The 26,834-nt window shown below is 47.3% G+C and overlaps 1 pseudogene across 1 annotated transcript in view; it reads left to right on the top strand.

The window, feature by feature from the left end:
- Positions 1–5,639: 5,639 nt before the first annotated feature.
- The window catches only part of LOC311119107, a 152,271-nt pseudogene continuing 131,076 nt past the window's right edge, over positions 5,640–26,834 (top strand). Inside the window, exons 1-3 of the transcript in view lie at positions 5,640–5,694; positions 5,880–5,945; positions 6,143–6,215. The product of the transcript in view is annotated as an uncharacterized misc_RNA (transcript). The remainder of the gene's footprint in view (positions 5,695–5,879; positions 5,946–6,142; positions 6,216–26,834) is intronic.

Genomic DNA, 26,834 nt, shown 5'->3' with positions numbered 1-26,834 from the left:
CTGCTCCCCGCACCAAGCCAATGGTGCGCGTCGTCAGCCCGGTCCGGCCCGTCCCTGCTCCCCGCACCAAGCCTGTGGTGCGCGTCGTCAGTCCGGCACAGCCCGTGCCTGTTCCACCGGTGCCTGGTCCGGCACCGGTCAGCTGCTCCACCCCGGAGCTAGAGCAATCCGCTCCACCAGTGTTCAGTCCAGCTCCGGCCAGCAGGGCCAGACCGGACCAGGGGCGCTTTGGGGGGTTGGTTGGAGGGTGGGGGTCAAGCCCGGAGCCGGAACCGCCTCCGAGGAGGAATGCCCACCCGGCCCTCCCCTGTTCGGTTTATGTTTGGCGCGGTCGCAGTCCGCGCCTTTGGGGGGGTGGGGGGGTACTGTCACGCCCTGGCTCTGGGACTCTGTTATGTTGAGCCAGGGTGTGTGGTTTCTATGTGTTTTGTGTGCTAGGGTTATTATCTAGTTCTTTTGTTTCTATGTTGGCCGGTGTGGTTCTCAATCAGAGGCAACTTGTATCAGCTGTTGCTTGTTGTCTCTGATTGGGAACCATACTTAGGCAGCCTGTTTTCCACAGTGTGTTGTGGGATCTTGTTCCGTATGGTTTGTATTGTAACCAAGGACTTCACGTTTTGTATCGTTTGTTGTTTTGTTCGTGTGATCATTCAAATTAAAAGTATGTTCGCATTCCACGCTGCGCCTTGGTCCTCTGTGTATGACAATCGTGACAACTAGCTTATACATTAACTTTCACACATCTAGATGGCGGGGTGGGTGTGGAGCCAGAGACAGCAGGGGTTCAAACTGTAGAACCCAGTTCCTACATTTGAATATAAAAATTGATTTTATCAAACAAAACTATGCTACATTTTATCTCTGAGACCCTTAGGATGACAAAACAGAGCAAGATTACTGAATGTAAGTACATTATTTACCTTCAGAGGTGAATTGATCAAACCAGTTGCCGTGATACATTTGTTGTGCACTCTCCTCAAACAATAACATGGTATTCTTTCACTGTAATAGCTACTGTAAATTGGACAGTGCAGTTAGATTAACAGGAATTTAAGTTTTCTGCCCATATGATAGATGTCTATGTCCTGGAAAGTTTGCTGATACTTACAACAGTCATGCTAATCACATTAGCGCACGTTAATTCAACCGTCCCGTATACGGGACACCGATCTCATAGAGGTTAATGTCAAGCCCTGCATGTTTTTTTCAAAAGTCTCATGGAATGTAGGCCTACATTGAACACCACACATTGGCTGCTTCTGTAGGCTGAATGATTGAACAGCTATTTCCATGTTAAATGTTATGAGATGCATTTTCTCCATTGTTTTTGACAGTAGGCCTACATTATGATCAAATAGCCATAGTAGCCTACTTGGCCACTGTTAAAACAGTAAGTTAAAGCGGGCACAGCCTCAGTGTTCACAGTTAACACTCGTTGGAAGTTGCACAGAATTTTCAAAACGTTCAAGTTTGCGCTCAGCCGACCTGAAATTTGCTCAGTGCTAAAATAGATTAGAGGGAATATTGGTCACAAGCTTGATGTTTGTCCAATTAATTATGATACATTCAAATGGGGGGACTAGATACATAAAATGCTTTCATTTCTAAAACAGATATGAATGAAAATACCCTCAAATAAAAAGTGACATTCTGTACTGTCGCCTCACATGAAACACTTGATCTCAGATCCAAAATGCTGGAGTATAGAGACAAATTAAAAGTCTTAGCTTCACTGTCCAAATAAATTAGGGGAATGTATGAAAACATCTTCTCCAGGACAAACCTCCACCCTACTCCCCTGCTGAAGACAAGAAGAGCGCCTGTATCTCAGCTCCCACCCCTCCTTCTCACGGCCTGTACTGGACACTATTATTTGTTTATTTATTATTTGTCTGTACAGGTTTTTAATGTGACGACTTAAATATGAGAGGGTAGCAGTCGATCATATGACCAGGTCTCTGTTGAAAAATAAATATTATTGCAAAGAGACTAGCCTGAATTAACCTTAAAAAACAGTTTTTAAATACATAAGAGTTGGTGAAGTTTGACTTATGGTACAAATCTGAAATGTCACCCTTGTATATAGGGAATATGGTGTAATATGAAACTTGAACTTTGTGTTGATAGGGACCATAATGTCTAGGTAGTATAGAAGCGAATCCCTGATCCTAGTCCAACTAACTATACTGAACAAAAATATGAACGCAACACGTAAAGTGTTGGTCCCATTTTTCATGAGCTGAAACAAAAGATCCCAGAAATGTTCCATACGCACAAAAATATTATTTATCTTAAAATTAGTGCACAAATGTGTTCACATCCCTGTTAGTGAGCATTTCTCCTTTGCCAAGATAATACATCCACCTGACAGGTGTGGCATATCAAGAAGCTGATTAAACAGCATGATCAATACAGAGGTGCACCTTGTGCTGGGGACAATAAAATACCACTCTAAAATGTGCAGTTTTGTCACACAACACAACGCCACAGATTAGATTAGGGCCTAATTTATGTATTTAAATTGACTGATTTCCTTATATGAACTGTAACTCAGTAAAATCTTTTAAATGTTTGCATGTTGCGTTTACAATATGTTTTTGTTCAGTGTACATGGAAAGATTATCTTGGCTATATGCTACTACTGCTACTGCCTGTGTGTGTGTGTGTGTGTGTGTGTGTATAGAGAAGTTGGCCTATTATGTCATGTCCTGAATGTCACTCTTCTGAACATTCTAGAACACACTCACTCACCCACCACATCACATCAAGGAATAAAAAAATAAATAATCCTTGACCAACACTTTACATGTTGCGTTTATATTTTTGTTCAGTGTACATACGGGTCTAAAGAGATAAACTATGTAGTGTTTGACATGAGTTTGAGGGCCTGTTGCATTTTCGCAACCTGGGGTCTCACCAGGTTAAGGATTTTGTTTCTAAAATGCTGACTTGGCTAAATTATCTCACTATGGGAAAAATGGGTGTTGCAGACTACAGTCGGAGAAGGAAAGGTCTCACATACACAGGATAGTTCCGTAATACGCCTAAATGACTTACTTTCCTACATACATCCTAGTACTTTCCCAAACTAACTGATCTTAGAAGTCTCCACGGAGCATAATGGAAGGCCATATTGCTTTCACCCATCCAGGCATCAGTGTCCTAGTATCCAACTGGAACAGGGGCTGGGATTCAATCGAAATAACTAGCTCGCTTCCCTCTATATATGTAATTACTCCCCTAGACCAAGGTTAGTGACACAAGTATAGACAATATGGTTCTTGCTCTACCTAGCCCATAGAGAATGATAGAGATATCATCTTTATATACACTGAGTATACAAAACATGAAGAACTCTTTCCATGACATAGACTGACCAGGTGAATCCAGGTGAAAGCTATGATCCCTTATTGATGTCACTTGTTAAATCCACTTCAATCAGTGTAGATGAAGGGGAGGAGACAGGTTAAAGAAGGAGTGTTAAGCCTTGAGACAATTGAGACATGGATTGTGTATTTGTATGTGTGCCATTCAGAGAGTGAATGGGCAAGACAAAACATTTAAGTGCCTATGAACGGGGTATGTTATTAGGTGGCAGGCACACTGGTTTGTGTCAAGAACTGTAACACTGCTGGGGTTTCCCGTGTGTATCAAGAATTGTCCACCACCCAAAGGACACCCAGTCAACTTGACACAACTGTGGAAAGCATTGGAGTTAACATGGGCCAGTACCCCTGTAGAGTCCATGCACCGACAAATTTAGGCTTTTCTGAGGGCAAAAGGGGGGATGGGGTGGGACTTCCTATAGGTTAAGGAATGATCACAGAATTCCATCCAGGTCACCACGGGGGATCAGCCAATGAATTATACTCATGAGAAAAAATGCCATAACTGCAGGTGGCAGTAAATCGCCAACCTTGGCTTTATACCTGTTCAAACACACTCTAGGTGGCAGTGTGCACCCTTTCAGTTTGTTTGCCAACTCATAGAAGCAGTAGGAGAAGAAAATGACAATGGACTACTTCAAAATGGAGATGGCCTCAATGGCGCTGCCTGTGCTCTTGCAGACACCATAATGGGACAGATACAATGATGCGATGTCTATCGAAGTCTATGGTTATGGAGACTAATCCAATATGAGATTGTTAGGTCACGGTCATTCCCTTTCGTGTTGTCATCGTGGCAAGCAGAGGGTGATGCTGACGCCCCTATCCAACAGGCAGGGAACAGCTCCTGAGTGAAGGCACAGTGGAAGGCATGCAGCCGCGTGGGAGTGGTGGGAGTGGCCAGCCATCGTTTCCCGGCACCCATTGTGCCAGGCGCTCAACTGGCACTCATCCAGCTGGAGGCTCCAGGGAAGATCGTTCATTCCCACCATACACTGTTTCCCCTTTTCCTTCCTGGGGGAGATATGTAGGGGTCAAAGATTATGGTGGGAAGAGGCACCCGTAGGTTCTCCCTGGAGAGGAGCAGGTGACCGTTGACCGTGCGAGGGTCAAAGGTCAGGGTACAGCGGTCTGAGGAGGAGGAGGAGGGGGAAGGGAGCAGGGGAGAAGACATTTAGGTGTACAGCTTATTAGTCTAAATTAGCTCTAAAACAACGGATAGGTGATAGATCATTCAGGTTACTAATTATATAGCCCAGAATAGTTGTTATTATTTACAGTTACTGTGTTAATATCTATGAGAGTTTTATGTTAAAGTAAGGAACAACCACATACATTCACTGAGGCCCTGCTTTCTGGCTAGGTGTCATGGAGCAGCAGGACTGGGGACCACAGCCAGGATGGTGTGCTTATCCTGGGGAGAACCTAGTGAAGGGGATGGGGAAGAGGAGAGAGATTGGGCGAGAAATACAGAGACATATATTTTAACAGATTGGAGATGACTATACATAAAAATAAAATCCTTCATACAGTGAGGTTAGGTGAGGTTAGGTTACCTTGCTTGTCCTGCTCCACAGCTGTAGACACAGCCTTCTCCAGGTCCTCAGACACTAGCTTGGAGATCCGTTACAGGATGTCTGTCACCCCGCTGAGCCTGTCCTGCAGGTTAGGGGTCACATCCACTTGAATGTCCTTCATATGACGAATCTCCACCAGCCAAGTCTCCTACAGAGCAAATGAGGAAAATATGATATATGGTTAGTAACAATACAATATGAAAATTTGATCCCAAAGCTACTAACAGCTAACATATATATTTATGTATGTGATCTATGTAAATAAAGGAATATAACACAGGTGTAAAACTGTGAAGGACCATATGGTGGAGGCCTACCCATTTCCCAGGATCATAATAAAAAGTGGATTTGGGTACAGTGTTTATTTCCCCCGAAAATCTTTGAAGATTATACCTAAAATAATTAGGCCTACTTCTTTCTACTGCTGATCTGAGACCAGAAGGGTAAAACATAGCAGATATAAATGCAATATATAGAGTAGAAAAGATTGCCTGCCCTCCAAAGAAACATCTGTTCTACATGGTCTATTTCTATCTGAATGTTTCAACTCAATCAAGCATGTTAATTGATCGTTAAGTCATGTTTGTCTGGTAAACGGTCATTAGTGGCCTATATAAGCCTCATACAGGCCACGGGATGACATTACTTGTTGATAATAAAGACTATTCTCATAATCATGGGAGGTGTGAGAGAATTTCTGCTCTTTGTGCTGACTGTGGGGGTCTTCAAAGGTTGGTTCACTAATGTTTTATTTGGATTGAAGGGTTTTGTTTGGGAAACATGTTGAACTTTGTAAGTTGGAGATTCAAATTTGACTGTCTGTTTCTTCCACGTTGGTCATCTTTTTTGTTCACTGCTATTAAATATATGTAGCTATTTTGTGTCAACTCAACTTCTGTCAACTCTTTCTCCTCAGTTTCTTGTTCCCCTGTTGGCAAGTCCCAGAAACAAGATCAAGTCTCTCTGCAGAGGAGACTTGGAGGTAAGCGTTTCTTCCCCTATGTTATCCCATCCCTTCTAGCAATGTTCTTTGCTGCTGTGTTTTAAACTAATTCAACACTGTAGAGTAACCCAGTCTAAATAACAAATGTTTAGAATCTTTTTTTAAACCAGAAGTTATCAAACCCTTTGCTGTTGATTTTGAAAATTTGCTTGTGTACCTGAACCTACGTTTTTCAGAGCTGTCATCAAATGACGTCTCCATTGTACATGCTCCGATCCATAGGGTCTGATGCTAAAGAAGCCAGAAAATGTTAGGCCTGCAACATTCGTTTAGAACTACGTCGGGTTCAGTGGGGTGCAATGTTGCTGAACATTCAAATGGCAATTTGGCCTACACCGTGTAGAACACCCAACTGTTCCTCTTCTCTTTTTCTCTAGAGTATTTGGAGACAAATGAAGTAGCATCCCAAGACTCTCCAAACTATGGTAGCTCTCTGGCAAACGATGACCTGGCCTCTGCTGAGAAGATGAGACGCTGGTCTGATGACTATGGAAACTCTCCTACTGCCACAACCGCTTCAGAAGCCACAACTGGCACGTCCGACGACGCCGCTTCAGAAGCCACAACTGGCACGTCCGACGACGCCGCTTCAGAAGCCACAACTGGCACGTCCGACGACGCCGCTTCAGAAGCCACAACTGGCACGTCCGACGACGCCGCTTCAGAAGCCACAACTGGCACGTCCGACGACGCCGCTTCAGAAGCCACAACTGGCACGTCCGACGACGCCGCTTCAGAAGCCACAACTGGCACGTCCGACGACGCCGCTTCAGAAGCCACAACTGGCACGTCCGACGACGCCGCTTCAGAAGCCACAACTGGCACGTCCGACGACGCCGCTTCAGAAGCCACAACTGGCACGTCCGACGACGCCGCTTCAGAAGCCACAACTGGCACGTCCGACGACGCCGCTTCAGAAGCCACAACTGGCACGTCCGACGACGCCGCTTCAGAAGCCACAACTGGCACGTCCGACGACGCCGCTTCAGAAGCCACAACTGGCACGTCCGACGACGCCGCTTCAGAAGCCACAACTGGCACGTCCGACGACGCCGCTTCAGAAGCCACAACTGGCACGTCCGACGACGCCGCTTCAGAAGCCACAACTGGCACGTCCGACGACGCCGCTTCAGAAGCCACAACTGGCACGTCCGACGACGCCGCTTCAGAAGCCACAACTGGCACGTCCGACGACGCCGCTTCAGAAGCCACAACTGGCACGTCCGACGACGCCGCTTCAGAAGCCACAACTGGCACGTCCGACGACGCCGCTTCAGAAGCCACAACTGGCACGTCCGACGACGCCGCTTCAGAAGCCACAACTGGCACGTCCGACGACGCCGCTTCAGAAGCCACAACTGGCACGTCCGACGACGCCGCTTCAGAAGCCACAACTGGCACGTCCGACGACGCCGCTTCAGAAGCCACAACTGGCACGTCCGACGACGCCGCTTCAGAAGCCACAACTGGCACGTCCGACGACGCCGCTTCAGAAGCCACAACTGGCACGTCCGACGACGCCGCTTCAGAAGCCACAACTGGCACGTCCGACGACGCCGCTTCAGAAGCCACAACCGGCACGTCCGACGACGCCGCTTCAGAAGCCACAACCGGCACGTCCGACGATGCCACAACTGGCTACTGAAGCCACGAGAACTACTGATTGTGGTTAATTTATACTCTAGCACAAGTGGGGACGAGTCTGTAGACCAAGCGCCTTCTGTTACTGACCATGCCATTGAGGAACAGTTCACCTCTGCATCTGAGACCCCGTTGACCACAAACATGGATATCTGAAGTGGGACGTACATGGGTACTCTAGTCCAGGTTGTGTGTAACTGCGTTTGTGTGTTTTGCCTCAATTAAACAGTAACTTTAATACTTGTGTCCTTAGTTTTGTTTTGGAGGTTCAATGACCTGACTTTAGTAACTGGGGTGATGGCAAAACAGTTTTATTGCATTATAAACCTGCTTTGGCATCAGCAATATATTACTACTTCGACCAATTTGTGGTTAAGGTGTTTAAATTACCATTGGACTTTCTTAAGCTACATTTGCTTATGCTAGTAGCATCAAATGATGTAATGGGTTCTAGGTCAATTTAACCTGATGTAGTTTGTAGAACTGAGCGCTTGGGGTTGGTGCATATCACGTCTGTAAATGAGGATGTTGCTAGAATTGGGGTTAATGGTGTCAGTGCTGAATGTTGTCAAATTGCATTTAAATTACTCTGCTGAGTGTCTACTAGTCTTGAGTCTACGGACAATTGGTTTCCTACTCGTGAATTCTTACATGTAACACCAGCTCTCATATCATTAGCCAATCGTTTTGGGGGTTGGTCTGCATATGCCAGTAAAAATCCAAACTTTTAGGTTAAAGGCAATGTTAACCTGTCTTAGCTGGCAGGCTGCGATCTGGTCCTAGCTCTCCCAGAGTTGCTTGTAGCGCCTAGGGTTTGTGCGTCGTAGCCTACCGTTTTTAGTCGCCATGAATTCAAAGTGCATGTACACGCAACCTTGAAATACAGTAACAAAATTGACTCCAACTTTTGAGCTACCGGTAGGCCTACCTGCTTTAATACAAAAGGTCTGTGGCAAAGCTTTACTCATTTATGCCAACGAGGCCGACTGCAAATCCGACCTGAATTGAGCCTGTTTTGAAGCAACACGTTAAAACGGGTATGGCCTATGCAAATGATTTTGTTTGCTACATGGAATCAGTCAGTGTCAATTACTTAGTTTCTGACCAAGTGTTTTTCCTGTTGAAAAATAATGCGAGAACTGTATTTTGTATTGAATAAAAGTAATAATGGCAGTGTATTTACTTTGAATATATAGTCTGTTTGTGTAGTCCAAAGTCTCACGTTTCATTTATGCTGTGACTTCAGAGATGATCATTTACTTTATTGCTAGAAAACAGATGCAGTAAGTAGGCCTCATAAGATTTTATGTAAAATATAGCCTACCTTAGAATGGCATATTAAATGCGGGTTTAGATTCACGGGCAATTGATCAACTGCGGCGCTATCCATTGTTGAATCTCCGCTTAACTGTTTGATTATTGGAGATTCAGATTAGTTTCCTCTGACAAAATCATAACAATAAGTGAAGTATAAACAGCCACAACCTTCCCAAATTCCCTCGATAGCCAGGTGCAAGGGGAGAGAAAAGGACCAAAATGCATCTTTCAAAGGTAGGCTAAAAATATTAATTTGTACTGTATTAACCTCATATTTGACCCGTCGGCCATCAGTGCTTCATAGGCCTGTTAAAACTAGGCTACATCAATGAAATGGTGTGGTGACTTTGAGGGAACATTGTTGATTAAATTGCAACAAATACATAAAGAACCCTTTAGATTGTGCATATTTCTCCATTTAGAGTGGTATAATCATGTCAGATTTTATTTAATGGTATTATATGCTTTTAAATAGCACTTTCGGTTTGAACGGGAATACCGGGAAGCCCGAGAATTTCTTGCAATTTCCTCAGGAAGGAAAATTGGTAGATTCTCTGGAAAATATATGGCCAATGAGGCCTATGCCTACCCTCCTCCCCCAGCCAATGGGATGAACTGTCACGGTTTCGGCCGAGGCTGCTCCTCCTCCTGGTTCGGGCAGGCTTCGGCGGTCGTCGTCCCCGGAGTACTAGCTGCCACCGATCTATGTTTCATGTTCGTTTGGTTTTGTCTGGATGTTGTACACCTGTGTCTTGTTAGTCCTCGTTAGTGTCCTATTTAGTTCTCGTTGTGTGTGCTTGTCGTTGTGTGTGATTGCGCTTCTGTTTTGTGTTTGGAGCTACATTTTCCCTCCAGTGTTTTGGAGAGGTTATTTTTGCACATGTTTGTGCGCCGTTTCTTTTGTCGCCTGTGTGCGCCGTGTATTCGCCTTCGGGCTTATTGTGCTTCTGTCTTTTATATATATTGCACTAAAGCCTTTGGACTGAGCCTCTGCGTTCTGCGCATGATTCATACACCACACCCACCTTCAGCACGCCTTGACAGAATCACACACCTTAATGGAATCAGCAGGATCGGCAGTGACGCCTGTGTCGCTCGAGGAGCATCTCCGTGGGCAAGAGGGCCAGATAAGACAACTGGTGTCCGCTCTACAGGAGGTAATCAACACCTTGCACCGATGGGAGGCCAGCAGGGTACCCACACCTCCACCTACCCTGCCCACCCCATCGGTCGGTCCACCAGTCCCAGGTTCGGAACCCAGGGGGATTCGGCTCTCGCTCCCGAGGGCGTATGACGGAACAGCTGCCGGGTGTCAGGGGTTCCTCCTGCAGGTGGAGCTCTACCTGGCCACTGTACACCCGGTGCCCTCGGGATAGGAGAGCGTTTCCGCCCTCATCTCCTGTCTCACGGGCAAGGCGTTGGAGTGGGCTAACGCCGAGTGGAGGAAGATGGACGCCAACACCATCACCTACGCCGAGTTCTCCCGCCGCTTCAAGGCCGTGTTCGACCATCCACCTGAGGGCAAAGCGGCGGGGGAGCGTCTAGTCCATTTGAGACAGGGGAAGAGGAGCGCTCAGGTGTTCGCTCTAGAGTACCGGACTCTAGCGGCGGATGCAGGGTGGAATGAACGGGCTCTCATCGACCATTTTCGATGTAGCCTACGAGAGGACGTTCAACGTGAGTTGGCCTGCAGGGATACCCATCTTACCTTCGACCAATTGGTCGATATGTCCATCCGTCTGGACACCCTGCTGGCCCGAGGGGAGTCCGTCCATTCCGCCCTCCGGCACCTCCGAGCCGAGCCCTATGGAGCTCGGGGGTGCCGGCGCTAGAGAACGGAGGAGGAGGAGCCCGAGGGGGCCTGTCTCCTGCACCAAGTGCGGTCGTGGAGGGCACACTGCGGCCAGGTGCTGGGGATGGTTCTCCGGGGGAGAAGACAACAGGCCACGCACTGGGGGGGCCTCCCAGGTGAGTAGACGTCCCACTTACCCAGAGCTTTCTGTTGCGCACTTTTGTATACCTGTGTGTTTTCCACAGGTTGCACTTCATTCCCAGCATAAGGCGCTAGTAGATTCAGGCGCAGCTGGGAATTTTGTTGATCGGAAGTTTTGTTTTGAGTTAGGGATCCCTCTCCTACCTGTTGACAAACCTTTTCCCGTTCATGCCTTAGATAGCCGCCCGTTGGGGTCGGGGTTGATCAGGGAGATCACAGCGCCACTTCGGATGTGTGCGCAGGGGGGTCATGAGGAGACTATACAGCTGTATCTGATCGACTCTCCTGCGTACCCAGTGGTGCTGGGGATTCCCTGGTTAAGCACCCATAACCCTGCTATTTCGTGGCAACAGAGGGCTCTCGATGGGTGGTCTGCTCAGTGCGAGGGGCGATGTCTGGGTGTTTCCGTGGGGGCGACTTCGGTGGAAAGTCCAAACCAAGTGCCCGCACTGCACATTCCGCCTGAATATGGGGATTTAGCTCTCGTGTTTAGCAAAACTGGGGCGACGCAGTTGCCTCCTCATAGACAGGGGGATTGTGCGATTGATCTCCAGGCAGGAGCAGCGCTCCCACGGAGCCATGTGTATCCTTTGTCTCAAGAGGAGAGAAAAGCTATGGAGACTTACATAGCCGAATCTTTGAGACAGGGATACATTCGGCCCTCCACTTCTCCCGCCTCCTCGAGCTTCTTTTTTGTGAAAAAGAAAGATGGAGGGTTGCGCCCGTGCATTGATTACCGTGGACTCAATCAGATTACTGTGAAATACAGTTATCCACTCCCTCTAATTGCGACCATGACGGAGTCATTGCATGGAGCGCGGTTTTTCACAAAACTGGATCTCAGGAGCGCGTATAACTTGGTGCGCATTAGGAAGGGTGACGAATGGAAGACAGCTTTTAGTACCACGTCAGGTCATTTCGAATATCTCGTCATGCCATATGGGTTGATGAATGCTCCATCAGTCTTCCAATCCTTCGTAGATGACATATTCCGGGATATGCAGGGACAAGGGGTGGTCGTGTACATTGATGACATTCTGGTGTACTCGTCTACCCGAGCCGAGCATATAACCCTGGTGCGTCGTGTATTGAGGAGGCTGTTGGAGCACGACCTATATGTCAAGGCAGAGAAATGTCTGTTTTTCCAGGAGTTGGTCTCCTTTTTGGGTTATCGGTTGTCCGCGTCAGGGGTGAGAATGGAGGTGGATCGTGTGTCCGCTGTGCGTAATTGGCAAACCCCAACTACTGTAAAAGAGGTGCAGCAGTTTTTGGGCTTTGCGAATTACTACCGGAGGTTTATCCGGGGTTTTGGACAGGTGGCAGCTCCCATCACGTCCCTTCTGAAGGGGGGTCCGGTGCGCCTGCAGTGGTCAGCCGATGCGGACAGGGCCTTTAGGAGACTGAAGGACCTGTTTACGTCGGCTCCGGTGCTGGCGCATCCGGATCCCGCATTACCCTTTCAGGTCGAGGTAGACGCGTCTGAGGCTGGTATAGGGGCCGTTCTCTCTCAACGGTCCGGCACGCCACCTAAACTCCGCCCCTGTGCTTTTTACTCAAAGAAGCTCAGCCCGGCGGAGCGTAACTATGACGTTGGGGACAGGGAGCTGTTAGCTGTAGTTCAAGCCCTTAAGGTGTGGAGGCATTGGCTTGAGGGGGCTCAACACCCTTTCCTCATTTTGACTGACCATCGGAACCTGGAGTACATCCGGGCAGCGAGGAGACTGAACCCTCGCCAGGCTCGATGGAGTATGTTTCTCACCAGGTTCGTATTTAAAATCACGTACATCCCTGGGTCCCAGAATGGTAAGGCGGATGCGCTGTCCCGGCGGTATGACACGGAGGAGAGGTCCGTTGAGCCCACTCCCATACTACCGGAGTCTTGCCTTGTGGCACCGGTGGTGTGGGAGGTCGATGCCGAAATCGAGCGAGCGTTGCGTACCGACCCCAGCCCTCCACAGTGTCCTGAGGGTCGGAAGTACGTTCCGCTCGAGATTCGGGATCGACTCATTTACTGGGCTCACACGTCACCCTCCTCTGGACATCCGGGTATCGGCCGGACGGTGCATTCCCTTAGCCCTAAATACTGGTGGCCCACTTTGGCTAGGGATGTGAGGGTTTATGTCTCCTCCTGCTCGGTGTGTGCCCAGTGTAAGGCGCCCCGACATCTGCCCAGGGGTAAGTTACAACCCCTGCCCGTTCCACAACGACCATGGTCCCACCTCTCGGTGGATTTTTTGACAGACCTTCCCCTCTCTCAGGGGAATACCACCATCCTGGTCGTTGTGGACCGGTTCTCTAAGGCCTGTCGTCTTCTCCCTATGTCGGGTCTTCCTACTGCCCTAGAGACCGCTGAGGCCCTATTTACCCACGTCTTCCGGCATTACGGGGTACCCGAGGATATAGTGTCTGATCGAGGCCCCCAGTTTACCTCTCGTGTTTGGAGAGCGTTCATGGAGCGTTTGGGGGTCTCGGTTAGCCTTACCTCAGGGTACCACCCGGAGAGTAACGGGCAGGTAGAACGTGTCAACCAGGATGTGGGTAGGTTTCTGAGGTCGTATTGCCAGGACCGGCCGGAGGAGTGGGCACGGTACATTCCCTGGGCCGAGATGGCCCAGAACTCTCTCCGCCACTCCTCTACTAACCTAACCCCCTTCCAATGTGTGTTAGGTTACCAGCCGGTTCTGGCACCTTGGCAGCAGAGCCAGATCGAGGCCCCTGCGGTGGATGATTGGATGAGGCGCTCGGAAGAGACGTGGAACGCTGCCCACGTCCATCTGCAGCGGGCCGTCCTTCGTCACAAGGCGAGCGCCGATCTCCACCGCAGTGAGGGGCCGGTGTACGCACCCGGAGATCGAGTCTGGCTCTCTACCAGAAACCTACCCCTCCGCCTGCCCTGCCGGAAGCTGGGTCGGCGGTTTGTGGGGCCCTTTAAAGTCCTGAGAAAATTGAACGAGGTGTGTTATAGGTTACATCTACCTGTTGAGTATAAGAATATTAACCCCTCGTTCCATGTGTCTCTTCTCAGGCCGGTGGTAGCTGCTCCACTCCAGGACAATGAGATAGGGGAGACTCCTCCGCCCCCACTGGACATCGAGGGGGCTCCGGCGTACACCGTTTGGTCCATCTTGGACTCTAGACGCCGGATGGGGGGTCTCCAGTATCTCGTGGAGTGGGAGGGGTGCCGCGGAAGGACATCCTAGACCCATCTCTCCTGTCGGAGTTCCACCGGGACCATCCCGCGCGCCCTGCTCCGCGTCCTCCTGGTCGTCCCCGAGGCCGGGGTCGGCGCATGGCTGGAGCCGCGCGTCAAGGGGGGGGGGGGTACTGTCACGGTTTCGGCCGAGGCTGCTCCTCCTCCTGGTTCGGGCAGGCTTCGGCGGTCGTCGTCCCCGGAGTACTAGCTGCCACCGATATATGTTTCATGTTCGTTTGGTTTTGTCTGGATGTTGTACACCTGTGTCTTGTTAGTCCTCGTTAGTGTCCTATTTAGTTCTCGTTGTGTGTGCTTGTCGTTGTGTGTGATTGCGCTTCTGTTTCGTGTTTGGAGCTACATTTTCCATCCAGTGTTTTGGAGAGGTTATTTTTGCACATGTTTGTGCGCCGTTTGTTTTGTCGCCTGTGTGCGCCGTGTATTCGCCTTCGGGCTTATTGTGCTTCTGTCTTTTATATATATTGCACTAAAGCCTTTGGACTGAGCCTCTGCGTTCTGCGCATGATTCATACACCACACCCACCTTCAGCACGCCTTGACATGAACTCCGCGGGACCCCCACCCGAGTACTCCTACCAGGTACGGACGAGACATGGAGACAACTGTTCCTTTAATGTTTGACGAGGAATAAAATACCCAAGAATAAAGCTATATACAAGGAGTACCAGTTCCAGATCAGTGTGCAGGGTTACAAGGTATTTGAGGTAGATATTTGTACCCATTAGCTCTTCCTGGGGTCCAACAAAATTAATTTTTAAAACATTACAATACATTCATTACAGAATTTACAACATAAAGTGTGCCCCCTCAGGCCCATAATCCACTATCACATATCTACAACACAAAATCCATGTGTACGTGTGTGTATAGAACGTATGTTATCATGTGTGTGTATGCATGTGTCTGTGCCTATGTTTGTGTTGCTTCACAATCCCACTGTTCCATAAGGTGTATTTTTAGAAATGTTTTAAATTTGATTCTACTGCTTGCATCAGTTACCTGATGTGGAATAGAGTTCCATGTAGTCATTGCTCTATGTAGTCCTGTGTGCCTCCCATAGTCTGTTCTGGACTTGGGGACTGTGAAGAGACCTCTGGTGGCAAGGTTGATAGATGTAGCTTTTAAATTCGCTCTGGCTATCTACTCCGATTTCAGAGAACTCTCGTCTGAGTGTGCCAGAGCGCATAATAACTGACGAAATTACGAACGCTCAACACCCATGGAATATGGCCGGTGTCAGTAGACGTTTGCAAAAAAGCGTAAATTGTTGCCAGCAGCACAGTTGCAGTCACCAACGCTCTGGAAAACATAAAAACATCCTAACCAGCTCTGCTAGGGCGAGTAAAATGGTCAGAGTGAGCTGTTCTCTCATTTGTGTCTGGAAGTAGCTAGCAAGCTAGCCAGTTAGCTTGACTGCTGTTGTTAGGACAGGACGCTCGGATCATACCTTAAAGAGATGGGTGGGGCTAAAGCTTGAGAGGGTGTGAACGATGCTGAATGGGTGTAGACAAAGAAGAGGTCTCCATAAGGTGTACAAAACATTCAAAGGCAATTTTCTCATAAGTTAGGTTACAAGTTTACCAATTTTCAACGCATAATTAATTTCTAATTTTTCCTCAACTGTAGTGTATGATACACAATTTTCTAGCTCTGAGTCTCTACTTTTATCCAATGTAAAAAACACAATTTCAAATTTTGCTACAAAATATTTTTTTTATCAACTTTCATTTTGAGCTACTACAATGAGTTTCAACCGTATTTGTTTTTCAGATTTGCTAACACCTGTCAATGTTGGTAGGGGAAGGGGTGTGTTGGGGTTATCTATTCCTTTCCCAACTGGTAGTCCTAGTGTGTGTGGTGATGTCAATGGTAGTGAAATTGCAGGTGAAGTTCCTTTAGTCAGTGGGGACAATGCAGCTTCTCATTGTCATCATGCAGTCAACTCACCTAGGCCCCAGGTTGTTAGCACCTCCACTCCTAACCCCAATGACGATGCAGTGCTAATAGGCCAGATGAGTATCATAGTCCAACAGATAGGACAGCAGCTAGCTGATAGCATTATCATGCACTTCAGTTCTAGTAGCCCAACAGGAGCTACAGCCACTAGCCAAAGTGAACCAAGACACAGACCTGACCCTCCAGTTAGCCAAGTTCTAGACTTCTCTTTGGGCAAGTAGTTGCCCAAAGAAAAGTCAAAGAACCACCTTCCTTTAGAGGGGAGAGATAAGACACAATTACATTTGATGAATGGGAAGAGGCCATGATAAACTTTATTAAAAAGGGACACATGAAAATAGAGGAACAGGCCTGAGAGATTCTCATCCATCTCAAGGGAAGAGCAGAAGATGTAGTCTCAATCGGAATCAGGAATAGTGACATTCTAGCTAACCCAGATGCCATCTATAGTCTCCTCAGGAAGTATTTCAGCTGCAGTCAATACCAGTGGAGGCTCTTCAGAGGAAGAAGGGGAGGGCCATCCTCCTCAGTGAATTTCATGAAAATGTAAATGGTAAAACATTAAAAAAGTGATCCTTTTTAGATAAATCTATACTCAATATAATCACATCACCAAATAACTGATTAAAACACAGTATTTTGCAAAGGTCTACAGTAGCCTCAACAGCACTATGTAGGGTAGCACCATGGTGTAGCCGGAGGACAGCTAGCTTCCGTCCTCCACTATTCTATTTCTGGTTTGTTTTGCCAGTCCGGTCCGGCCCGTTCCTGATCCCCGCGTAGGGCCAGTGGTGTGTGTCCCCAGTACAGTCCGGCTTGTTCCTGTCCCTCGCACCGAGCCTGTGGTGCGCGTCGCCAGCCCGGTCCGGCATGTTCCTGCCCCTCGCACCAAGGCTGTGGTGCGCGTCGTCAGCCCGGTCCGGCCTGTTCCTGCTCCCCGCACCAAGCGAGTGGTGCGCTTCGTCAGCCCGGTTCGGCCCGTCCCTGCTCCCCGCACCAAGCCAGTGGTGCGCGTCGTCAGCCCGGTCCGGCCTGTTCCTGCTCCCCGCACCAAGCCAGTGGTGCGCTTCGTCAGCCCGGTTCGGCCCGTCCCTGCTCCCCGCACCAAGCCAATGGTGCGCGTCGTCAGCCCGGTCCGGCCTGTTCCTGCTCCCCGCACCAAGCCAGTGGTGCGCTTCGTCAGCCCGGTTCGGCCCGTCTCTGCTCCCCGCACCAAGCCAATGGTGCGCGTCGTCAGCCCGGTCCGGCCCGTCCCTGCTCCCCGCACCAAGCCTGTGGTGCGCGTCGTCAGTCCGGCACAGCCCGTGCCTGTTCCACCGGTGCCTGGTCCGGCACCGGTCAGCTGCTCCACCCCGGAGCTAGAGCAATCCGCTCCACCAGTGTTCAGTCCAGCTCCGGCCAGCAGGGCCAGACCGGACCAGGGGCGCTTTGGGGGGTTGGTTGGAGGGTGGGGGTCAAGCCCGGAGCCGGAACCGCCTCCGAGGAGGAATGCCCACCCGGCCCTCCCCTGTTCGGTTTATGTTTGGCGCGGTCGCAGTCCGCGCCTTTGGGGGGGTGGGGGGGTACTGTCACGCCCTGGCTCTGGGACTCTGTTATGTTGAGCCAGGGTGTGTGGTTTCTATGTGTTTTGTGTGCTAGGGTTATTATCTAGTTCTTTTGTTTCTATGTTGGCCGGTGTGGTTCTCAATCAGAGGCAACTTGTATCAGCTGTTGCTTGTTGTCTCTGATTGGGAACCATACTTAGGCAGCCTGTTTTCCACAGTGTGTTGTGGGATCTTGTTCCGTATGGTTTGTATTGTAACCAAGGACTTCACGTTTTGTATCGTTTGTTGTTTTGTTCGTGTGATCATTCAAATTAAAAGTATGTTCGCATTCCACGCTGCGCCTTGGTCCTCTGTGTATGACAATCGTGACAACTAGCTTATACATTAACTTTCACACATCTAGATGGCGGAGTGGGTGTGGAGCCAGAGACAGCAGGGGTTCAAACTGTAGAACCCAGTTCCTACATTTGAATATAAAAATTGATTTTATCAAACAAAACTATGCTACATTTTATCTCTGAGACCCTTAGGATGACAAAACAGAGCAAGATTACTGAATGTAAGTACATTATTTACCTTCAGAGGTGAATTGATCAAACCAGTTGCCGTGATACATTTGTTGTGCACTCTCCTCAAACAATAACATGGTATTCTTTCACTGTAATAGCTACTGTAAATTGGACAGTGCAGTTAGATTAACAGGAATTTAAGTTTTCTGCCCATATGATAGATGTCTATGTCCTGGAAAGTTTGCTGATACTTACAACAGTCATGCTAATCACATTAGCGCACGTTAATTCAACCGTCCCGTATACGGGACACCGATCTCATAGAGGTTAATGTCAAGCCCTGCATGTTTTTTTCAAAAGTCTCATGGAATGTAGGCCTACATTGAACACCACACATTGGCTGCTTCTGTAGGCTGAATGATTGAACAGCTATTTCCATGTTAAATGTTATGAGATGCATTTTCTCCATTGTTTTTGACAGTAGGCCTACATTATGATCAAATAGCCATAGTAGCCTACTTGGCCACTGTTAAAACAGTAAGTTAAAGCGGGCACAGCCTCAGTGTTCACAGTTAACACTCGTTGGAAGTTGCACAGAATTTTCAAAACGTTCAAGTTTGCGCTCAGCCGACCTGAAATTTGCTCAGTGCTAAAATAGATTAGAGGGAATATTGGTCACAAGCTTGATGTTTGTCCAATTAATTATGATACATTCAAATGGGGGGACTAGATACATAAAATGCTTTCATTTCTAAAACAGATATGAATGAAAATACCCTCAAATAAAAAGTGGCATTCTGTACTGTCGCCTCACATGAAACACTTGATCTCAGATCCAAAATGCTGGAGTATAGAGACAAATTAAAAGTCTTAGCTTCACTGTCCAAATAAATTAGGGGAATGTATGAAAACATCTTCTCCAGGACAAACCTCCACCCTACTCCCCTGCTGAAGACAAGAAGAGCGCCTGTATCTCAGCTCCCACCCCTCCTTCTCACGGCCTGTACTGGACACTATTATTTGTTTATTTATTATTTGTCTGTACAGGTTTTTAATGTGACGACTTAAATATGAGAGGGTAGCAGTCGATCATATGACCAGGTCTCTGTTGAAAAATAAATATTATTGCAAAGAGACTAGCCTGAATTAACCTTAAAAAACAGTTTTTAAATACATAAGAGTTGGTGAAGTTTGACTTATGGTACAAATCTGAAATGTCACCCTTGTATATAGGGAATATGGTGTAATATGAAACTTGAACTTTGTGTTGATAGGGACCATAATGTCTAGGTAGTATAGAAGCGAATCCCTGATCCTAGTCCAACTAACTATACTGAACAAAAATATGAACGCAACACGTAAAGTGTTGGTCCCATTTTTCATGAGCTGAAACAAAAGATCCCAGAAATGTTCCATACGCACAAAAATATTATTTATCTTAAAATTAGTGCACAAATGTGTTCACATCCCTGTTAGTGAGCATTTCTCCTTTGCCAAGATAATACATCCACCTGACAGGTGTGGCATATCAAGAAGCTGATTAAACAGCATGATCAATACAGAGGTGCACCTTGTGCTGGGGACAATAAAATACCACTCTAAAATGTGCAGTTTTGTCACACAACACAACGCCACAGATTAGATTAGGGCCTAATTTATGTATTTAAATTGACTGATTTCCTTATATGAACTGTAACTCAGTAAAATCTTTTAAATGTTTGCATGTTGCGTTTACAATATGTTTTTGTTCAGTGTACATGGAAAGATTATCTTGGCTATATGCTACTACTGCTACTGCCTGTGTGTATGTGTGTGTGTGTGTGTGTATAGAGAAGTTGGCCTATTATGTCATGTCCTGAATGTCACTCTTCTGAACATTCTAGAACACACTCACTCACCCACCACATCACATCAAGGAATAAAAAAATAAATAATCCTTGACCAACACTTTACATGTTGCGTTTATATTTTTGTTCAGTGTACATACGGGTCTAAAGAGATAAACTATGTAGTGTTTGACATGAGTTTGAGGGCCTGTTGCATTTTCGCAACCTGGGGTCTCACCAGGTTAAGGATTTTGTTTCTAAAATGCTGACTTGGCTAAATTATCTCACTATGGGAAAAATGGGTGTTGCAGACTACAGTCGGAGAAGGAAAGGTCTCACATACACAGGATAGTTCCGTAATACGCCTAAATGACTTACTTTCCTACATACATCCTAGTACTTTCCCAAACTAACTGATCTTAGAAGTCTCCACGGAGCATAATGGAAGGCCATATTGCTTTCACCCATCCAGGCATCAGTGTCCTAGTATCCAACTGGAACAGGGGCTGGGATTCAATCGAAATAACTAGCTCGCTTCCCTCTATATATGTAATTACTCCCCTAGACCAAGGTTAGTGACACAAGTATAGACAATATGGTTCTTGCTCTACCTAGCCCATAGAGAATGATAGAGATATCATCTTTATATACACTGAGTATACAAAACATGAAGAACTCTTTCCATGACATAGACTGACCAGGTGAATCCAGGTGAAAGCTATGATCCCTTATTGATGTCACTTGTTAAATCCACTTCAATCAGTGTAGATGAAGGGGAGGAGACAGGTTAAAGAAGGAGTGTTAAGCCTTGAGACAATTGAGACATGGATTGTGTATTTGTATGTGTGCCATTCAGAGAGTGAATGGGCAAGACAAAACATTTAAGTGCCTATGAACGGGGTATGTTATTAGGTGGCAGGCACACTGGTTTGTGTCAAGAACTGTAACACTGCTGGGGTTTCCCGTGTGTATCAAGAATTGTCCACCACCCAAAGGACACCCAGCCAACTTGACACAACTGTGGAAAGCATTGGAGTTAACATGGGCCAGTACCCCTGTAGAGTCCATGCACCGACAAATTTAGGCTTTTCTGAGGGCAAAAGGGGGGATGGGGTGGGACTTCCTATAGGTTAAGGAATGATCACAGAATTCCATCCAGGTCACCACGGGGGATCAGCCAATGAATTATACTCATGAGAAAAAATGCCATAACTGCAGGTGGCAGTAAATCGCCAACCTTGGCTTTATACCTGTTCAAACACACTCTAGGTGGCAGTGTGCACCCTTTCAGTTTGTTTGCCAACTCATAGAAGCAGTAGAAGAAGAAAATGACAATGGACTACTTCAAAATGGAGATGGCCTCAATGGCGCTGCCTGTGCTCTTGCAGACACCATAATGGGACAGATACAATGATGCGATGTCTATCGAAGTCTATGGTTATGGAGACTAATCCAATATGACATTGTTAGGTCACGGTCATTCCCTTTCGTGTTGTCATCGTGGCAAGCAGAGGGTGATGCTGACGCCCCTATCCAACAGGCAGGGAACAGCTCCTGAGTGAAGGTACAGTGGAAGGCATGCAGCCGCGTGGGAGTGGTGGGAGTGGCCAGCCATCGTTTCCCGGCACCCATTGTGCCAGGCGCTCAACTGGCACTCATCCAGCTGGAGGCTCCAGGGAAGATCGTTCATTCCCACCATACACTGTTTCCCCTTTTCCTTCCTGGGGAAGATATGTAGGGGTCAAAGATTATGGTGGGAAGAGGCACCCGTAGGTTCTCCCTGGAGAGGAGCAGGTGACCGTTGACCGTGCGAGGGTCAAAGGTCAGGGTACAGCGGTCTGAGGAGGAGGAGGAGGGGGAAGGGAGCAGGGGAGAAGACATTTAGGTGTACAGCTTATTAGTCTAAATTAGCTCTAAAACAACGGATAGGTGATAGATCATTCAGGTTACTAATTATATAGCCCAGAATAGTTGTTATTATTTACAGTTACTGTGTTAATATCTATGAGAGTTTTATGTTAAAGTAAGGAACAACCACATACATTCACTGAGGCCCTGCTTTCTGGCTAGGTGTCATGGAGCAGCAGGACTGGGGACCACAGCCAGGATGGTGTGCTTATCCTGGGGAGAACCTAGTGAAGGGGATGGGGAAGAGTAGAGAGATTGGGCGAGAAATACAGAGACATATATTTTAACAGATTGGAGATGACTATACATAAAAATAAAATCCTTCATACAGTGAGGTTAGGTGAGGTTAGGTTACCTTGCTTGTCCTGCTCCACAGCTGTAGACACAGCCTTCTCCAGGTCCTCAGACACTAGCTTGGAGATCCGTTACAGGATGTCTGTCACCCCGCTGAGCCTGTCCTGCAGGTTAGCGGTCACATCCACTTGAATGTCCTTCATATGACGAATCTCCACCAGCCAAGTCTCCTACAGAGCAAATGAGGAAAATATGATATATGGTTAGTAACAATACAATATGAAAATTTGATCCCAAAGCTACTAACAGCTAACATATATATTTATGTATGTGATCTATGTAAATAAAGGAATATAACACAGGTGTAAAACTGTGAAGGACCATATGGTGGAGGCCTACCCATTTCCCAGGATCATAATAAAAAGTGGATTTGGGTACAGTGTTTATTTCCCCCGAAAATCTTTGAAGATTATACCTAAAATAATTAGGCCTACTTCTTTCTACTGCTGATCTGAGACCAGAAGGGTAAAACATAGCAGATATAAATGCAATATATAGAGTAGAAAAGATTGCCTGCCCTCCAAAGAAACATCTGTTCTACATGGTCTATTTCTATCTGAATGTTTCAACTCAATCAAGCATGTTAATTGATCGTTAAGTCATGTTTGTCTGGTAAACGGTCATTAGTGGCCTATATAAGCCTCATACAGGCCACGGGATGACATTACTTGTTGATAATAAAGACTATTCTCATAATCATGGGAGGTGTGAGAGAATTTCTGCTCTTTGTGCTGACTGTGGGGGTCTTCAAAGGTTGGTTCACTAATGTTTTATTTGGATTGAAGGGTTTTGTTTGGGAAACATGTTGAACTTTGTAAGTTGGAGATTCAAATCTGACTGTCTGTTTCTTCCACGTTGGTCCTCTTTTTTGTTCACTGCTATTAAATATATGTAGCTATTTTGTGTCAACTCAACTTCTGTCAACTCTTTCTCCTCAGTTTCTTGTTCCCCTGTTGGCAAGTCCCAGAAACAAGATCAAGTCTCTCTGCAGAGGAGACTTGGAGGTAAGCGTTTCTTCCCCTATGTTATCCCATCCCTTCTAGCAATGTTCTTTGCTGCTGTGTTTTAAACTAATTCAACACCGTAGAGTAACCCAGTCTAAATAACAAATGTTTAGAATCTTTTTTTAAACCAGAAGTTATCAAACCCTTTGCTGTTGATTTTGAAAATTTGCTTGTGTACCTGAACCTACGTTTTTCAGAGCTGTCATCAAATGACGTCTCCATTGCACATGCTCCGATCCATAGTGTCTGATGCTAAAGAAGCCAGAAAATGTTAGGCCTGCAACATTCGTTTAGAACTACGTCGGGTTCAGTGGGGTGCAATGTTGCTGAACATTCAAATGGCAATTTGGCCTAGACCGTGTAGAACACCCAACTGTTCCTCTTCTCTTTTTCTCTAGAGTATTTGGAGACAAATGAAGTAGCATCCCAAGACTCTCCAAACTATGGTAGCTCTCTGGCAAACGATGACCTGGCCTCTGCTGAGAAGATGAGACGCTGGTCTGATGACTATGGAAACTCTCCTACTGCCACAACCGCTTCAGAAGCCACAACTGGCACGTCCGACGACGCCGCTTCAGAAGCCACAACTGGCACGTCCTACGACGCCGCTTCAGAAGCCACAACTGGCACGTCCGACGACGCCGCTTCAGAAGCCACAACTGGCACGTCCGACGACGCCGCTTCAGAAGCCACAACTGGCACGTCCGACGACGCCGCTTCAGAAGCCACAACTGGCACGTCCGACGACGCCGCTTCAGAAGCCACAACTGGCACGTCCGACGACGCCGCTTCAGAAGCCACAACTGGCACGTCCGACGACGCCGCTTCAGAAGCCACAACTGGCACGTCCGACGACGCCGCTTCAGAAGCCACAACTGGCACGTCCGACGACGCCGCTTCAGAAGCCACAACTGGCACGTCCGACGACGCCGCTTCAGAAGCCACAACTGGCACGTCCGACGACGCCGCTTCAGAAGCCACAACTGGCACGTCCGACGACGCCGCTTCAGAAGCCACAACTGGCACGTCCGACGACGCCGCTTCAGAAGCCACAACTGGCACGTCCGACGACGCCGCTTCAGAAGCCACAACTGGCACGTCCGACGACGCCGCTTCAGAAGCCACAACTGGCACGTCCGACGACGCCGCTTCAGAAGCCACAACTGGCACGTCCGACGACGCCGCTTCAGAAGCCACAACTGGCACGTCCGACGACGCCGCTTCAGAAGCCACAACTGGCACGTCCGACGACGCCGCTTCAGAAGCCACAACTGGCACGTCCGACGACGCCGCTTCAGAAGCCACAACTGGCACGTCCGACGACGCCGCTTCAGAAGCCACAACTGGCACGTCCGACGACGCCGCTTCAGAAGCCACAACTGGCACGTCCGACGACGCCGCTTCAGAAGCCACAACTGGCACGTCCGACGACGCCGCTTCAGAAGCCACAACTGGCACGTCCGACGACGCCGCTTCAGAAGCCACAACTGGCACGTCCGACGACGCCGCTTCAGAAGCCACAACTGGCACGTCCGACGACGCCGCTTCAGAAGCCACAACTGGCACGTCCGACGACGCCGCTTCAGAAGCCACAACTGGCACGTCCGACGACGCCACAACTGGCTACTGAAGCCACGAGAACTACTGATTGTGGTTAATTTATACTCTAGCACAAGTGGGGACGAGTCTGTAGACCAAGCGCCTTCTGTTACTGACCATGCCATTGAGGAACAGTTCACCTCTGCATCTGAGACCCCGTTGACCACAAACATGGATATCTGAAGTGGGACGTACATGGGTACTCTAGTCCAGGTTGTGTGTAACTGCGTTTGTGTGTTTTGCCTCAATTAAACAGTAACTTTAATACTTGTGTCCTTAGTTTTGTTTTGGAGGTTCAATGACCTGACTTTAGTAACTGGGGTGATGGCAAAACAGTTTTATTGCATTATAAACATGCTTTGGCATCAGCAATATATTACTACTTCGACCAATTTGTGTTTAAATTACCATTGGACTTTCTTAAGCTACATTTGCTTATGCTAGTAGCATCAAATGATGTAATGGGTTCTAGGTCAATTTAACCTGATGTAGTTTGTAGAACTGAGCGCTTGGGGTTGGTGCATATCACGTCTGTAAATGAGGATGTTGCTAGAATTGGGGTTAATGGTGTCAGTGCTGAATGTTGTCAAATTGCATTTAAATTACTCTGCTGAGTGTCTACTAGTCTTGAGTCTACGGACAATTGGTTTCCTACTCGTGAATTCTTACATGTAACACCAGCTCTCATATCATTAGCCAATCGTTTTGGGGGTTGGTCTGCATATGCCAGTAAAAATCCAAACTTTTAGGTTAAAGGCAATGTTAACCTGTCTTAGCTGGCAGGCTGCGATCTGGTCCTAGCTCTCCCAGAGTTGCTTGTAGCGCCTAGGGTTTGTGCGTCGTAGCCTACCGTTTTTAGTCGCCATGAATTCAAAGTGCATGTACACGCAACCTTGAAATACAGTAACAAAATTGACTCCAACTTTTGAGCTACCGGTAGGCCTACCTGCTTTAATACAAAAGGTCTGTGGCAAAGCTTCACTCATTTATGCCAACGAGGCCGACTGCAAATCCGACCTGAATTGAGCCTGTTTTGAAGCAACACGTTAAAACGGGTATGGCCTATGCAAATGATTTTGTTTGCTACATGGAATCAGTCAGTGTCAATTACTTAGTTTCTGACCAAGTGTTTTTCCTGTTGAAAAATAATGCGAGAACTGTATTTTGTATTGAATAAAAGTAATAATGGCAGTTCATTTACTTTGAATATATAGTCTGTTTGTGTAGTCCAAAGTCTCACGTTTCATTTATGCTGTGACTTCAGAGATGATCATTTACTTTATTGCTAGAAAACAGATGCAGTAAGTAGGCCTCATAAGATTTTATGTAAAATATAGCCTACCTTAGAATGGCATATTAAATGCGGGTTTAGATTCACGGGCAATTGATCAACTGCGGCGCTATCCATTGTTGAATCTCCGCTTAACTGTTTGATTATTGGAGATTCCGATTAGTTTCCTCTGACAAAATCATAACAATAAGTGAAGTATAAACAGCCACAACCTTCCCAAATTCCCTCAATAGCCAGGTGCAAGGGGAGAGAAAAGGACCAAAATGCATCTTTCAAAGGTAGGCTAAAAATATTAATTTGTACTGTATTAACCTCATATTTGACCCGTCGGCCATCAGTGCTTCATAGGCCTGTTAAAACTAGGCTACATCAATGAAATGGTGTGGTGACTTTGAGGGAACATTGTTGATTAAATTGCAACAAATACATAAAGAACACTTTAGATTGTGCATATTTCTCCATTTAGAGTGGTATAATCATGTCAGATTTTATTTAATGGTATTATATGCTTTTAAATAGCACTTTCGGTTTGAACGGGAATACCGGGAAGCCCGAGAATTTATTGCAATTTCCTCAGGAAGGAAAATTGGTAGATTCTCTGGAAAATATATGGCCAATGAGGCCTATGCCTACCCTCCTCCCCCAGCCAATGGGATGAACTCCGCGGGACCCCCACCCGAGTACTCCTACCAGGTACGGACGAGACATGGAGACA

This window comes from Coregonus lavaretus (assembly GCF_964263955.1).
Source record: "Coregonus lavaretus genome assembly, contig: HAP1_SCAFFOLD_630, whole genome shotgun sequence".
NCBI lineage: Eukaryota > Metazoa > Chordata > Actinopteri > Salmoniformes > Salmonidae > Coregonus > Coregonus lavaretus.
Note: the sequence above shows the minus strand (reverse complement) of the source record. Positions and strands in the feature narration are given on the sequence as shown.